We start from the raw sequence: 14,762 nt of genomic DNA on the forward strand, positions 1-14,762 counted from the left end.
GCAAAACATGAATGCCTGTAAAATAAAAAATAAATAATTTTAAAAGAAAAAGCAAGTCCTCACACAGTGGCAGCTTTCCTGCCAGCCCTGTTGCGGTTTTCGCTGAGGGCGCATTTTAATTGTTGCAGTGTGCTACACAACTCAAGCAAATCGAAAAGTAACAACCCTCACTTACCATGCGGAGACATGCTGGAAGTGGCGGAAGTTAAACTCCAAGGAATGAGACACGGAACGGAGGCTCCCTACTCTCTCTGAAGAAGCTCATTAGTTTCTGACTTTCTCACATTCTGTTTGCTGTGGCCTGCTGCCAGAAATGGTGATGGCAGAGATAATAATTGAGAGTTAAACTATGTGAAGAGTGGATGGGCTGTGGGGGACCCAGGGCAGCTGGGGGAGCGGTGCAGGTAGAGAGCAGCTGGGAGGGAGGAGACAGACAGGAAGACATGGAAAAATGCATAGCGAGTAAGCACACAGACGCATGGGGAGATGGAGAGACAGTGACAGAGACTCAGAAGATAGAGCAGAGGACAAGGACACAGAATATTCCAGAGACTGTGTGCAGAGGAAGACTGAGCATGTCTGAGCCAATAGCGGCAGTAGGCAGGTTTAAAGGACACAGAATACATCAGAGACTGTGTACAGAGGAAGACTGAGCATGTCTGAGCCAACAGCAGCGGTAGGCAGGTTTAAAGGTCAAGACCGTGATGAGAAGACCAGACTGTGGTCACTCAGATCATGTTGAACAATTCTCGCTAGTGATGGGACAATTCTCATAGGCAGCCAAGAGCGTCAAGAACAAGGCAGATGTTCCAGATGTGGCTGTGGCTACTCAGGCTGTCTGCTCTCACCCTTAGCATAAGTTACACCATGCCCCCTCCAGGACCACCTAAGCACAGGTTAACCTGTGCCTCGTCTCACCTTGTCATAGATTCTTTGAATCCCTGGGCTGTGCATCTTCCTGGACAGAACAGGAGTTACTAAAGATTAGGTGGCTGGACTAGTGGTGGGGGCCCAACTTCCTTACTTCCTGGGGCTTCCAGATGCCCTGCAGTTCCCCCTACACTCAGCAGATGCCTGGGGCCGTGCTCCTAGGAGGCCATCAATAGCCGCTGTCAATCCTGGAAAAGCTCCCCCCAGCATGGCACCAGGGACCCAGCTAGCCAGGGCCAAGCGCTGCAGGAACTCCGCCTGCACAAGGCTTTGACAAATGCCACTGTGTTCAGGCAGACTTGGGTCTGAAAGGAAATGTCAGGGAACAAAAAAGGAAAAGGAGAAGAAAGGAAGAAGCAGCTAGCATCTACTTTTGTGCCAGGCACTGCCACATATGTTATTCATTGAATCCACACAGTAACCCCAGCAGGTGGCTATTTTTATCTTTGCCTTTTTTTGATAAGGAAATGAAAGTTCCGAGAGGTTAGGAAACCAGTCCAAGGTCTCTCAGCTAGCCCGTGAAGGGGTTGCTAGCCTAGGACTGTTTCTCTACTGCCCCAGATTCCTCTCAAGGCCGCGTGAAATCCATCATCCTCCCAGGAGACAAAGGACTGCTAAGTCCGCCGTTGAGGCAGGCTGGGAACGCAGCCGGGCTCTGGCTGCCACCCCCTCCCCCAGAAATGTATGTTTCCACAATGAGGTTTTCTCTGCAAGTTAGAGCTTTTATGGCTCTCAGCAAAAATCTGTGACACCAGATGTTAAATGCAGCAGGAGAAAGGCTATTTTCATCGTCGGTGAAATCTTGCACAGTGCACCGAATCTGGTCACATATCTGACTTCAGGCAACATGTGATCTGATTTCTGTTCACAGAGAGAGGCCGGTCGGGGCTGTTTGGGCCTCTGGGTGTTGGGGAGGGGGCAGCTTAGCCTCAGACTTCTGTGACTTGCTGGTAAACAACACCTGGCTTGTCTGGAGTCCAGGCCTCCAGGCCACAAATCTACAGTTATTTGCTGGGGCCTGACAATAATGCTGGTGGGGTTTGTCCTTGCTGTGGCCACCACCCCCTCAAGTCCTTTCTTCCTTCTTCCTTCTCTGTTCACGTCTGCATAATGTTTATTCTTATCTGGACTTATGGACCAACCCTCACAGAACCTATGGGGCTGAAACGTAAAACTAACCCCCCCTCCCTCCTCCCCCCCCCCTCTGCCCCTGTCTCTCTCTCTCTTTCTCTCTCTCCTCCTCCTCCTCCTCCTCTTCCTCCTCCTCCTCCTTCTCCTCCTTCTTTTCTTTCTTTCAAGCAAACAATAGCCAAATACCAACAGTTGCTTATAAGTCATGCTCTGTTCATTTTCTGTGACTACCAAAATACCTGGTACAATCAACTTAAGAAGAAGAAAGGTTTATTTGGGTTTACAGTCTTCGAGATTTTAGTCTATGTGGATAGAAGGCCCTGCTATTTTAGGGTGAAGAAAAACATCATGGTAGAAGTGTGTGTGTGTGTGTGTGTGTGTGTGTGTGTGTGTGTGTTGGGGGGGAGTTATTCAGCTAATGGCAGCTGGGAATAAAAACGGAGGAAGAGTGGGACTCAAGATCCCTTAAGTCCCTCAAGGGCACATCTTCGTGTCTCAGCTCCCCCTAAGTTCCACCATTTAATGTTCCTTGTAGGATTTGGGGGGACATTTGAGGTGGGAGTTACCCAGTATTACCTTCACAGGGGTGTCTTGATTAAAACAGGGGTGCTGGATACATGGATCATCGTGCCGTTGGAAGGTTACATTAGGTAATGTTTATAATGATACCAGGATATTGGCTGGAAACACTCGGTGCTCAGGAGCTAGAACCAGTATGATTCTATTGCCCCAGGCTTTATTCCATTTGATCGCAGTGAAATGCTGCCACAGGTTCTAGCTTAAGCCTCACTTGTTCCTTTCTCCCTGGCTTGAGCGTCTCTAGTATCCAACCGAGATGCTGAGTTCATGCCACAAACATGCTCTCTAGTACAGGGCTGAGGTCCTCAGTTTTCTGCCGGTCTAACCCTGCCTGAGTCCTGGCTGCGTTGTCTGATGTGCTCAGGACTGGCAGCTTCCGGGGCCCAGCAGAGCCCTCACTGAGTGAAGTAGGTCTCAGGCTTACTTCCTGTTGTGTCTACAAGGAACGAGACGGCGATGTTTTCTGGGGAAGCCGTGATCACTCAAGTCAGGCCATACAAGGCTTTGCACTTTGCTGAGTCCAACGGCCTGCTTGTCAGTTCTATAAATTTAGAAACATGATATTTGTTCTTAAAGTCAGATTATAGCAGGGTTTGGGGACAGATTCCTTCTAGCCTGGTGTGTGAGCTGGGCCGGTTTATTCATTTCTCAATGAGAAAGAGCTGGGGAAGGGACAGAACTGCTTGGGTCAGCACATGGTCTGTCTGTAGGAAAATGTGCCAGGCTAGGGGGGATCTGGGACCAGGAGCGATGCTGAGACTTGGTGAATGCCCATGTCCGTGGCTCTCTAGCGGCAGCTGCAGCCACTGACTGGTCCACTCACTTTCCTTAGGGTGGGACCAGTTCTTTCCTCAGGCATTCTTCCTCATATTCCAGCAAGACCTTTCCTCTTTGGCAAACAGCAACACACATGGATGGCATTGCTGTTTGATGATATTTAACAAGTGATTAGCTGCTTGCAATACAGTTTTGCCTTCCTGTGATTATTTGCCATAATTAAATTTAATTTGACAAGTCGTTTAATATGACAAATATTTACTGGACACCTACTATATGCTGGGCTTACTTAAGATTCTCCAGGTCATATTAAAGTCAGCCTCTTCAATTAAGTTTAAATTAGAAAATATGTATTGAGCTAGGCCCTGTCCTAGGACACAGGTTACAGCAGTGGACTATATCCATGCAATCCTTACTGGTAGTCCTAGAGGGGAGAGCAAATCAGCAGTCACCGGTTTATTAGAATGGGTTAAATGACAAGAAACACGGAAATGTATAGAAACGTCATGAGTTCCACACTTGGCTTTCTGAAGGGAGTGGTGACAGCTAATCTTGGGCCTGAATAGCTGTCAACAGGTATGAGGGACGTGAGTACGCATGTACATGTGTGTGCATGTATGCAAACAAGCTTATATACACATGTGTGCTCATCTGTGTTTCTGTTTAGGTGTGTGTATGTGTGTGTGCGTGCGCACACGTGTATGTGTGTGTGATTTCATGGGCACAATGGAGAGCACGCTAGGAGAAATAGGTGCAGTGCAGTGAGCTGGTGAAATGGGCAGGGACCCCAGCCTGCAATATCTTTGCCCCCATGTTAAAACTTTGCCCTGACAGCAATGGTAGGTTATGGAGAAATTGTTAGCAGGGTGTGGATCAATTCTATTTATGGTTTAGGGAGATAATTTCAAGAATAGGGGACTGGAGGAGAAGTAACAGCATCCTTTCTAGTACTTTCATGGATGTGTAAACATTTCTGCTCTGTCTGATTAAAGTTTTCCTATATTTATAAGTTTTCTCTTTTTCTTTCAGCACTAGACCTTGAACCCAGGTCCTTGTGCACACTAGACAAACACTCTACTATTGAGCCACATCAGTAGCAGCACATCTACTACTGAGTTACAACTCCAGCCCTTGTATTTAGACCTAGACAGTCCCACTGCATTGTCAAGGCTGACCTCCAGCTGGCTGTCTAGCTAAGACTGAACATGAGATCCTCTTTGATGTAGGGCCTTACCTCAAAGTTCCTGTGACTATAAGGTTGGGGAGCACTTTGTCTACTCTGAGTGGAGCAATCCCTGTTCTTCTCCTCTTGTGGGTTGCCTACAATGCGCCTTAGTGCTTGGGAACAGGAACACGACATTGGGATCATACCTATACACCAATGTTGTTTACATTAGTATTATAACTTTTGGAAAAGGAGTGAAATGACCAAGAAGATGATTTTAAAGGTGAGGATTACTAACTCCACCCCTAGTTATTTAGACTATTGATTTCTGTCATAGAGGAGTTCAATATGTGAATGAGGGAGACAGCTCTAAACGAAAGGTCGTTGATTGCTTCATTAATGGAACAGGCTCTGGGGAAGGGCACAGATAATCCTGTTAGGGAAGTCAGCATGTCCTAATTGACTTACAATCTGTGAGATCGTGCCACTCCTTCACTTCTGTCAGCTGACCAAGGGGAGAAGGAAACTGGCCAGCTCCTCGGGGAACCAGGTTTGCCTTCCCTGGAAGAGAGAGCTACCTACCCCCAGCCTGTCACTGCTACCACTTCCCCTGCCTGGGATCTCACAATGGGGAGTTTCCTGGTATTTACAGAATCACTCTTGACTTTAACACATGGAGGAAAGTGTTGCCTCAATTCCCTTTCTTTTAGCACTTTGTTAGCTGTTAAAAATGCAGGCTGGATGCATGTGGAAAGCAAAGGAAGATTTTTCTCACTGCAGCCGCTCCCAGCAACCCTGAGAACGGGGGAACCTGTCCTCGGAATCCCCACTGCTCCCGGCTGTGTGGGTATACATCTTGACGTGATTTCCTTCTGCACCGTGTCTTCGAAGGCTTTACTTTGTGTTCTCTTTCCCTTGTGCCCCCTTGTCAATCTCCTCCTCCCCCTCCTCCTTCCTCCACTAGTCCCTCATCTCTTCTTCCTTCTTTCAGTATCGTATGACTTAACCCTATCCCTCAAGCATTTATAGAGTATTACCAACGAGTTACCACTGAGAGGCTATGGTAATGAGCAAGATGTAGGCTGCTTCTCCAAAGGCAACGCAAGAAATTATTCTAGAAGGCAGAAAGTTTTGAGGCTCATTAGAGCCTAGGAGAAGGCACTAATTAATAAGCCCTCACTGTTAACCATACATTATTGTTTTAATTGTCCTGAAAACCATACAAAATCAAGATTTTAATGTTTATTGTAGTCAGGAGGAAGTGAGAGTCAAGGGAAGTAAGAAATGTGTCCAATGTTACAGAGCTGGGCCCATTTGACGCTGAAGCTCATGTTAACTGGAGTTGTGAAATCCAGAGACAACACAGTGGGGTTTTGTAGGGACTAAGGAGCCATCAGCAAGGCCTCAGAGAAACACGACACTCTCCACTGAAGAGTAGTGTCCAATTTTACTATTTAAGTCTGGGGCTTTAGAATAGGACCAAACGTTTAATTAGTGTGGTGGCGGCTGGAAATAAAAGGAATTTTTACATTCATTTTGAATGACAATTTTTCAGATATGAAATCTTGCTGTCCAAATTGAGTCATGGATTGCAGAAACATGTCTGGAGGGGAAAACACACTTTGATGTTATTTGAACATGGGCTTCAGCCCCAGCTTCCTGCCTTGGCTGAACTATGTGATCTTCTGCCCAAACTACCTGTGTGGCTTGGTTTCCCCACCTGTAAAATGGGAAATGAGAGGCAGCCGGAGCCCATGATGGGAAACGTTAAAGCACTTTGGCTCACCGAAGACAACGTTTGTGTGTCTGGAAAGGTCAGAGATAGCCGCCCTCCCAAAGTCCGGGAGCAAGAAGATGCATCCTAATGAAGCCCTGTCTGGGTGCCCTGGTTCTATCCTCCAAATTCTCAGGCCACTGGTACAGTGTTGTATTAGAAATCACATGGAAGTCCTGTAAGACTGGTTTCCTAATCCAGATGTGAAATTTGATGGAGGACAATCTCTACCATGCTGCCAGACCAGATGGTGGCCCTCCCGCTGCAGCAGTCCAGCTGTTTCTGGTCATACAGTGCCCTAAGCACAGGCTCCGCCTCCTCACCCATCAATTATTTGATCTCATTTGCTAGTACTATCCCCCCCCCCCCCCCCCCGCCTCCATTGCATCTTATGCTCAAAACAGACTAGTCCCCCTGCTTTTTGAGAATTTTCCTGGCCTCGGGGCTTTGGCCATGGCTTTTTCCTCTGGTCTAGAACATTCTTTCCTAGTACCAACTTAACAGGCATGCCGCATGGCCTGACATTACTAGTTCCCTTACACTTGTATTTTGTACATAGTATTTACTACCTTCTAGCTTATTGTAGGCTGGATCATATCTAACCTCTCTATCTCAGAACATGGGTTTATTTGGAGATTGTCTTTTTAGACATAAAGAAAAAAAATCTGTGCTGGGCGTGGTGGTATATAACTGTAATCACACTCTCATTCTTCCTCTGAAACAGAATCTCTCTATACAGCCCAGGTTGGTCTAGAGCTTGTAATGCCCCTGCCTCAGCTTGCCAAGTGCTGGGAATCCAGGTGTGCACCACCACGCCTGACTGAGACAATTCCTTCCGTTGTCTATGCCAGGCTGTGTCTGGTTTATGGCACTTTGTTCCGGCAGCCCTAGCAAATGAATACACATTCTGTAATCTGCTTCTGCAAGATTACATTTCTTCTCTGACCCCATCCCCACCCCTACCCCAGCTGGTCCAGGCTCCACTCAGCAGAAGGTTTCTCTGGCTTTGCTGTACCCCGGCGGATCAATGACTGGCTTATATAAGCAGTTTAATAAAAATGCGTTGAGTGAATTTATCGTAAAACAGAGAGTTAATAAATGTACTCCCAGAAGGCCATAACAGGAATGGGACGGAACAAGTAGGTCCCTGCCGATATCAACTTGGTTATGTCTGCAAGAGTGGGTGGCCTCTGGCAGGCTTCTGTCTTCCCTCTGACCAGGCTTGAGAAACCCGATCCCTTCTTTGGAAGCCCTTTGAGGAGAGGAGGGCACAGCCTCATCAGCATCTGAGAACAGGTCCAGATGGAGCGTTTAGCACAGGGCTCGGGATCCAGTTACACTCCACCGTGCTGTAGCCGGCACTAATAAGGCCCGACGGCCTAATGGGCTGTCCTGTGGCGAGGCCGTGTGTAACAAGGTGGGAAACCGTGCAAGGGCAGGTAGTGCTGGGGGTGGAGATGAATCCAAGTGGGCTTGGGAGGCTTCAGGAGGAAATTCTGGGCTCTCCAACCTCTTTCCAAAGGAGAGCAACGTTTTCTCTTTGCTAATTGAAATGCAGAATGGGCTTCCTTTGGCTGGCTCCTCTCCCATTCTGGCCCAGGCAGAGAACTGCAGGCGCTAGTGTCATGGGACAGCTTTTATTGAGCACCTACCGTGTGTCAGGTGCTGTTGTTCATTCTAGGCTGGGATGAAAAGAAAGCAAAATGGCGAAGAGCCTTCGAAGGACGCGGCTCACAGCGAGTCCTCGAAACAATGCCTCTCCTTCCTTTCACTCTCCCTCTGACTCTCAGGGAGCCTGATTAGGTGTAGGAGGCAGCGAATATTGAAACGGGAGCATTGATTTTAGGTGTCTCATGGTGCTGGTGCAGGCAGTTCTGTGTGAAAAGGCATTAGAGTGGGAGACTCTGTGAGGCTGAGGGTGGCTGAAGGAGCAGGAGTGGGAAGAAGAATGGAATTGCCCGTTGAAACCTGCCCTGAACACTGGCAGAGAGGATCATGGCGGGAAGAAGTCTGCAAGCTTTAGAGGCCCCTGCATTAAAGCTTGGGGCCAGGAGGTAGGGGCCAGACACAGGTCCCAATACCAACTATGTTTCACGTGGCAAACAGGGAAGGTAGCTTTCCTTTTGAGACAAGGCTTGACAGCCCATAATTTTCCTTAACTCTATGAGGCAAATTATTACCTCTAGTTTATTACTGAAGAGATGGAGGCCCAAAAAGGAGCTAACTCACCCCAGTTTGCCCAGCCAGTAAGGGAGAAAATGAGACCCCACAAATGCTGGCCTGTCTAACACTAAAGCTAGTACTTCTACCTATGAACCATGCTGTCTGCCTGGTCTTTCTCTCAGTGCTTTCTCCTTTGTGACTTTGGGTTCTCCTACCATGTAAATATACAATTTCTGTGTCCTGCGAAGTTCCTTCTGGGAGTGTGGGGCTATCTTCTCCTTCGTCATTTGGTATTGTCTTTGTCAGAACCAATGTTGTCATCATTGATTTGGAGGGTATGCCAGCATGAGCTGGTTTCCTGGGGCTGCTGTTGTAAGTATCACAAGCTGGGGGCCTGCAAACAGCAGGCCGTCCCTGTCTCGCATTTCTGGAGACTGCAAGTCCACAATCAAGGTGTCAGCAAAGCTATGCTCCTTCTGAGTCCTGTAGGGGACATTACTTCCATCACATACTTCTGTGACTCCTTCTGGAAGTCCTCTGTGCTGTTGGCCTGTGAAGTTAGCTCTCTTATTTGTCTTTCTGACACCACCATGTGCTTGCTCTCTGCATGTCTCCATCCTCAGCATTGCCCAATAGGCACCAGTCATATTGGATCGGAGCTCATTCTGATAACTGGATAATATCCGCAACAACTGTTTCTAAATGAATCAGGGTTGTGACTTCAATATATTTATCACAAAGACATGGTCAACCCAAAGCACTGTAGCTAAAGCCCCACTGTCGCTGAGACTCCATTGCCCACTGTCACTGACACTCCACATCCCCATTGTACTGAGACTCCAATGCCCACTGTCACTAAGACTCTACATCCCACTGTCACTGAGACACCAATGCCCACTCTCACTGAGACTCCAGTACCCACTGTTATGGAGACTCCACTACATCCCCATTGTACTGAGACTCCAATGCCCACTGTCACTGAGACGCCACATTGGACACAATTTTGAGTTTTTAAACTTTCAGCACCTTCCTTCCTTCTTTTCTTTCTTTCTTCTTTCCTCCCTCCTTCCCTCTTTCCCTTCCCTCCCTCCCTCTCATATTTCTTTTTTTATGGTGTATATGACATACATGTATATATAAATGTGTGTGAAAATTCATGTGTCTGAGTCTGAGCACCCATATGGACTACCTCAAGCATCCATCCCCACTTTCAGCTTTGACACAGGGTCTCTGCTCTTCCCAGCTTTCTACCCCAGGCTAGCTGCCCTTGAGCTTCTGAGGAATTCTTCTGTTTTCCCCTCTCTCTGTAGAAGCACTGAGATTACAGATGCAGGCAGAATATGGCTCCAGATTTTACACAGGTTTTGGGGATTTGAAGGCAGGATATGACATCAGGAGTTGAGGGAGATGTGTTGTCTGTCTCCCTAGTTCTAAACCTCTAGCCCTTTCTGAGCTGAGATTCATTGCTTTCCTCTAGCTTGCCTGTGCTTCCTTACCTAATTGCTTTGGTCTCTCTGAATCATAATTGGAATTAGTCTCTCCTTTTTCTTTTGAGCCTCTGGCCCTGCAAGATGTCTTCCCTATCTACTCCATGCCAATAGTGTTCCCCTTTCAGCCCCGTAATATTAGGGTTGGCTACATCCAGGGCTCAGTGACTTTTACAGTTCACTAGACTTTGAGTATTTGGTCTGATTTGCCTAACCAGGTTAAAGTTCCAGCTTCTCAGCAATGCAAATTGCTGCCTAGCTCATAGTGACTCAATAAAACCTTGCTGGCTGGCTGATATTCACCTGCTTTGGATGCTGCCCAAAGGTCAGAGTGCCATGGTATATAACAGGGCCACACAGCCTGGTGACATGGAGAGCCAAGAAGAGAGCCAGTCCGATTGGTGCTTATAAAAAGCCATGCCCTGCAGACAGGCCCCACATTCAGTCGTTTTTCTGCTTTTGCAAGCCCCGATTCACCTGGGTAATTACCTTAACTTTCCACCTGACTTCTCTTGTGCCGACCCAGCCAAAATCGCTAGAGGTTTGACTAATCTAAGAACTGGTCGACCAAGAGCGCAACTGATTAGAGAACAGAGCAGGCTCCAGAGAAAACTTCTAAAGGCCCTTTGTTCCAGGTATCCTCCGAGAGGACCCACCCCTCGGGGATCACATTGCTGCTTCCAGTTCTGGGGCTCAGAAAGCTTCTCTTCCCTGCCGAAGGCTGGCAGGACCCGGGACCACTGTCAGGCTATCCCTGGCCAGCTGTTTCCCTTGTTCACAGCAACCCTTTGTGCGGCCTTGGCTCTCCTTCCTCCCTCAGCTCTCCCCCTGAGAGTTCCCAGGGACAGCAGTGGGGCAGGAGTGGGCAGAGCAGATGCTCAGTCCTTCTCTTTGTTAGTGACAGTCCCAATGTGAATGTCACCCAAGGAAGTTGGCAAGAAATCAAAACTTAGAATCTAAGGGTTTTGTGTTGGATGATATCTCGGGGCTCATTTTGTCCAAATCAATTCTTTTTTTTAGTGGAGGGAAACCAAGGCATGAAACAATGAAGCTGCATATGTGATGTGGGCAGAGTGGCAAATGTAAGAGGCCCAGTATCATCGGCTATCCCAGGCTGATTTGTAAGTCAGCAGGAGAGGATCACGGGCAAGGACCCTGTTCAACGATAGGCATGTGGGCCAAGATTTCTATAGGGATAGTATCGAATAAATAGTATAGAAATTGTATAGGAATAAATCTACAAAAACTAGCATCTAGCCCCACTCCTTAGCCTCATCTTAGAGATCTCCTTCCATTTTAATAAAACTCCAGCCATGGTGTTTGTTTGTTTTTATTCCAAATCCCTTCCTACCCCTATGCCTTATGCGTGCCTTTCCCACAGTGCAGGCAATCTTTGACCCATACTCCACCTGGATAAGACCAAGTAAGATCGCATTCTTTGACATCTGCCATCAATGCAATGCACACTCCTGATTGCCTTCATGGGGCTTTTTCTTTCAGGGAACTATCTATTGGAAGTCTGATGTTCTCATTCCATGTCTAGACTGCAGGGCCTCAAGGAGGCAGAACTCTTGGTGAGGGACACACACACACACACACACACACACCCTTTGTGACCCCAAAGGCTCTCCAGTCCTGGGTCGTGTGAGGCAAAAAGGAAGCCATTACTATTACTATATATTCTTGCCATGAGTTCTTCTTTTTCATTTTACCCCAAGTAACAGAGAACAAAGCTCAATTCACCAGAATGATCTGGTGTCTGGAGTCCCAGTGCTGTTCCCATTTTTAATCACTTGCACATAGTTAAGCGGGGACAGTTACAATGTTCTAATTACGGAGGTGGTGGGTCCCGTGGCACCTGTAAGGCATTCGGTGCAGTTCAGGAAGTAATGCTTCCTTTCCAGTTTGCATCACCATTTAATCGAATTATTCCTTCCAGTTTCGCTTTCACATAGTCCCTCAAAAAAGAGATTGCTCATTTCCTCAAGAAACTGTATACGTCCCTGTAATACCATTTTCCCCCGCTCTTGTAGTAATCTGAGATTTTGTAACCCTCTCTCCCTACTGTATTCTCTGGTTAATGTATAAACTTGGAATAAGTTTCTTGACAGAGAAGTCAAGAGGGTCTCTCACCTGAGGGATTAGCATTTGCATTTCAGGAATGTGAGAGCTCAAAGGGCCTTTCATATCACCAGCATTCAGTCCCTTGCTTTCTGGGGGAGGAAACTGAGGCCCAAACAGGGGTAGTTGGTGACTCCTGAGTTCTTCCCATGCTGCTGTTTTGTATGAGATCCGGAAAGCCTGAGTAGGTGAAGTAGGCAAAGCCCCTGCTCTCAAGGAACATGTGTCCAGAGAAGAAAACTGAAATTATTAGAATAAAAAGGATTCTGAGTATTTTAACTCTGCAGAAGTACAGCTGTTTTTAAATAGCTGGTTCCCCGAGGAACAATGTAAAGAATGAGTTATAAGATATGAGAATATTTTACCTGCTTACTAGGTAAAGAGTGGTGTGGTGGTTTGAAAGAAAATGGTTCCCAAAGGGAGTGGCACTATTAGGAGGTGTGGCCTTGTCAAAGTAGATGTGGCTTGGTTGGAGGAAGTGTGTCACTGTGGGGCAGGCTTTGAGGTCTCTTTTGCTCAAATTTCACTCGGTGTAACACTTAGACCAGTTCTTGTTGCCTGTAAGGTGTAGGACTCTCAGTTTCCTGTCCAGCACCATGTCCCATGTCCCACCATGATGATAATGAATCTCTGAAACTGTAAGCTGCCACCTCAACTAAATGTTTTCCTTTATAACAGTTGCCATGGTTATGGTGTCTCTTCGCAGCAATAGAAACTCTAACTAAGACAAGTGGTGAAAGAACATTCTAGGTGGTGGGAATGAGGGTCTGGTTGTAGCAATGAAGAGATGTCTGAACACACAGAGTGAGACAAAAGCAGACGGAGCCACTAAGGAAGTGGGTGGGGCCACTTCATGAAGCTGGGGGGCTTCTTAAGTGTATCTGAAGTGTGTGTGGTGGTGGTGGTGGTGGTGGTGGTGGTGATGGTGGTGGTGGTGGTGGTGGTGAGTTGGTGAAATGGCTTAGTGATCAACAGCACTGGCTGATTTTCCAGAGAATGGAGATTTTTGTTGCCAGTACCCACAAGGTGTTTGTAACCCAGTGATTCTAAACCTGAGGGTTGAAACCTCTTTGGGGGTTGCATATCAGATATTTACATTACAATTCATAACAGTAGCAAAAGTATAGTTATGAAGTAGCACGGCAATAATTTTTATGGCTGTGGGTCACTACAACACGAGGAACTAACTCTATTCACAGCATTAGGAAGAAGGTTGAGGAGCACGGGTGTAACCACTTCCAGCTCCAGCCCAGGGGGTTTGCCAGCCTCTTCTGGCCTCCTCAGGTACTGCACATGTGTGGTCCACAGACAAACAGGTGAAACACCCACACACATAAAAATAAATAAACTTATAAAAATTTTAAAAGGGAATAGATGTGCCAAGGTCAAGAAGATCCCATCAACCCTCTGCAGCTGCTTTACACCCATTCTTCCTCTAGTCTTTCCCAGGAGACTGATCCACACACCTTCTAGACAGTGCTTTCTTTTCCCCAGGACAGGATTTGGTCAATAAGAGGTCATAAGGGAGCCCAGCAGATGTGAGGGGAAAGGCTCTGTTGCCTGCCACCTACTAGCTTGTGGCTTGACAGAACGGTGAACTATGTATGTATGTGTGTGCAGGGGGTGGGTGGGTGGGTGGTACATTTCTGTTTATAGCACGTCCTAAAAACTTCCTTTGCCTGGTCCTTTAGGCTCAAAGGTGACAATAATTCTCTTTTCTGTTGTTTCAGATCACTTCACTTCTCTTCTTGGTCTCACCAGACCCTAACTACTCTCCAGTAGATACTTCTTCATTATGTTCTCTCAGTTACACCATCTGAGATTTTTGTGTTTCCTTTAGGGTTCTTTACTTTGGAGGTTGTGCCATGGAGAAGGGCCCCAGCAGTTGTGGGCATCAGTGGATCTTGCTGAGGGTGATCAGAAGTAGTCCAGGGACCACCTGAGGTTCTAATATATGTACCTGACAAAAAGCCAACCAAACAACCCCCCCAACCAAACAGAAGACAAAGCAATCATAGTAGCTCTCAACACATGCTAAGACATTCAGAGACTTTACAGCTGTCTAATGGACGAACCTATTGAAGAAAGACTTCCCTAGACACATACTCAGCCTGCCTTCCCCCTTTGACTCCTAGTTGTGGAGGGTCATAAACCAGGATAAGTAAACACAGCACATAGAAGAGATGGATGAAGAGAGACATATATAAGAGCCAGGCATGGCCAATGTATAAAGGCAGGCTAACTGCCTGCAGCAGCCAACACAGAAGGCAAAAGTATTCATTGATATTAGTCTCTGTTTAATCATTGACTAAACTCCATCCAGAGACTTACAGGGTTACCTAGATTTTCATCCAGATGGTAGGGAATGATGTTAACCACCTTCCCCAAGCAGATTTATAGGCATCTAGGCAACAGAACACCCCAAACTCTTTTTTGGGATCTTTCTCACTAGTTTCATAATTTTAGAATATGCTGCAAATTAAAACCCTATTATATTTTTGAGTTGATTGTACTAACTAATGTTGAACTTACTTAGCCATAAAATGCTTATTGGAGACTAACTCCAAAGTAACTCTTGTTCCTTTCAATGTACTTTGAAAACTTCTGCTTTGACAGATTCAACACAATACCCATC

Source organism: Myodes glareolus, chromosome 3 (genome assembly GCF_982192425.1).
Source record: "Myodes glareolus chromosome 3, mMyoGla1.1, whole genome shotgun sequence".
NCBI classification, from domain to species: Eukaryota; Metazoa; Chordata; class Mammalia; order Rodentia; family Cricetidae; genus Myodes; species Myodes glareolus.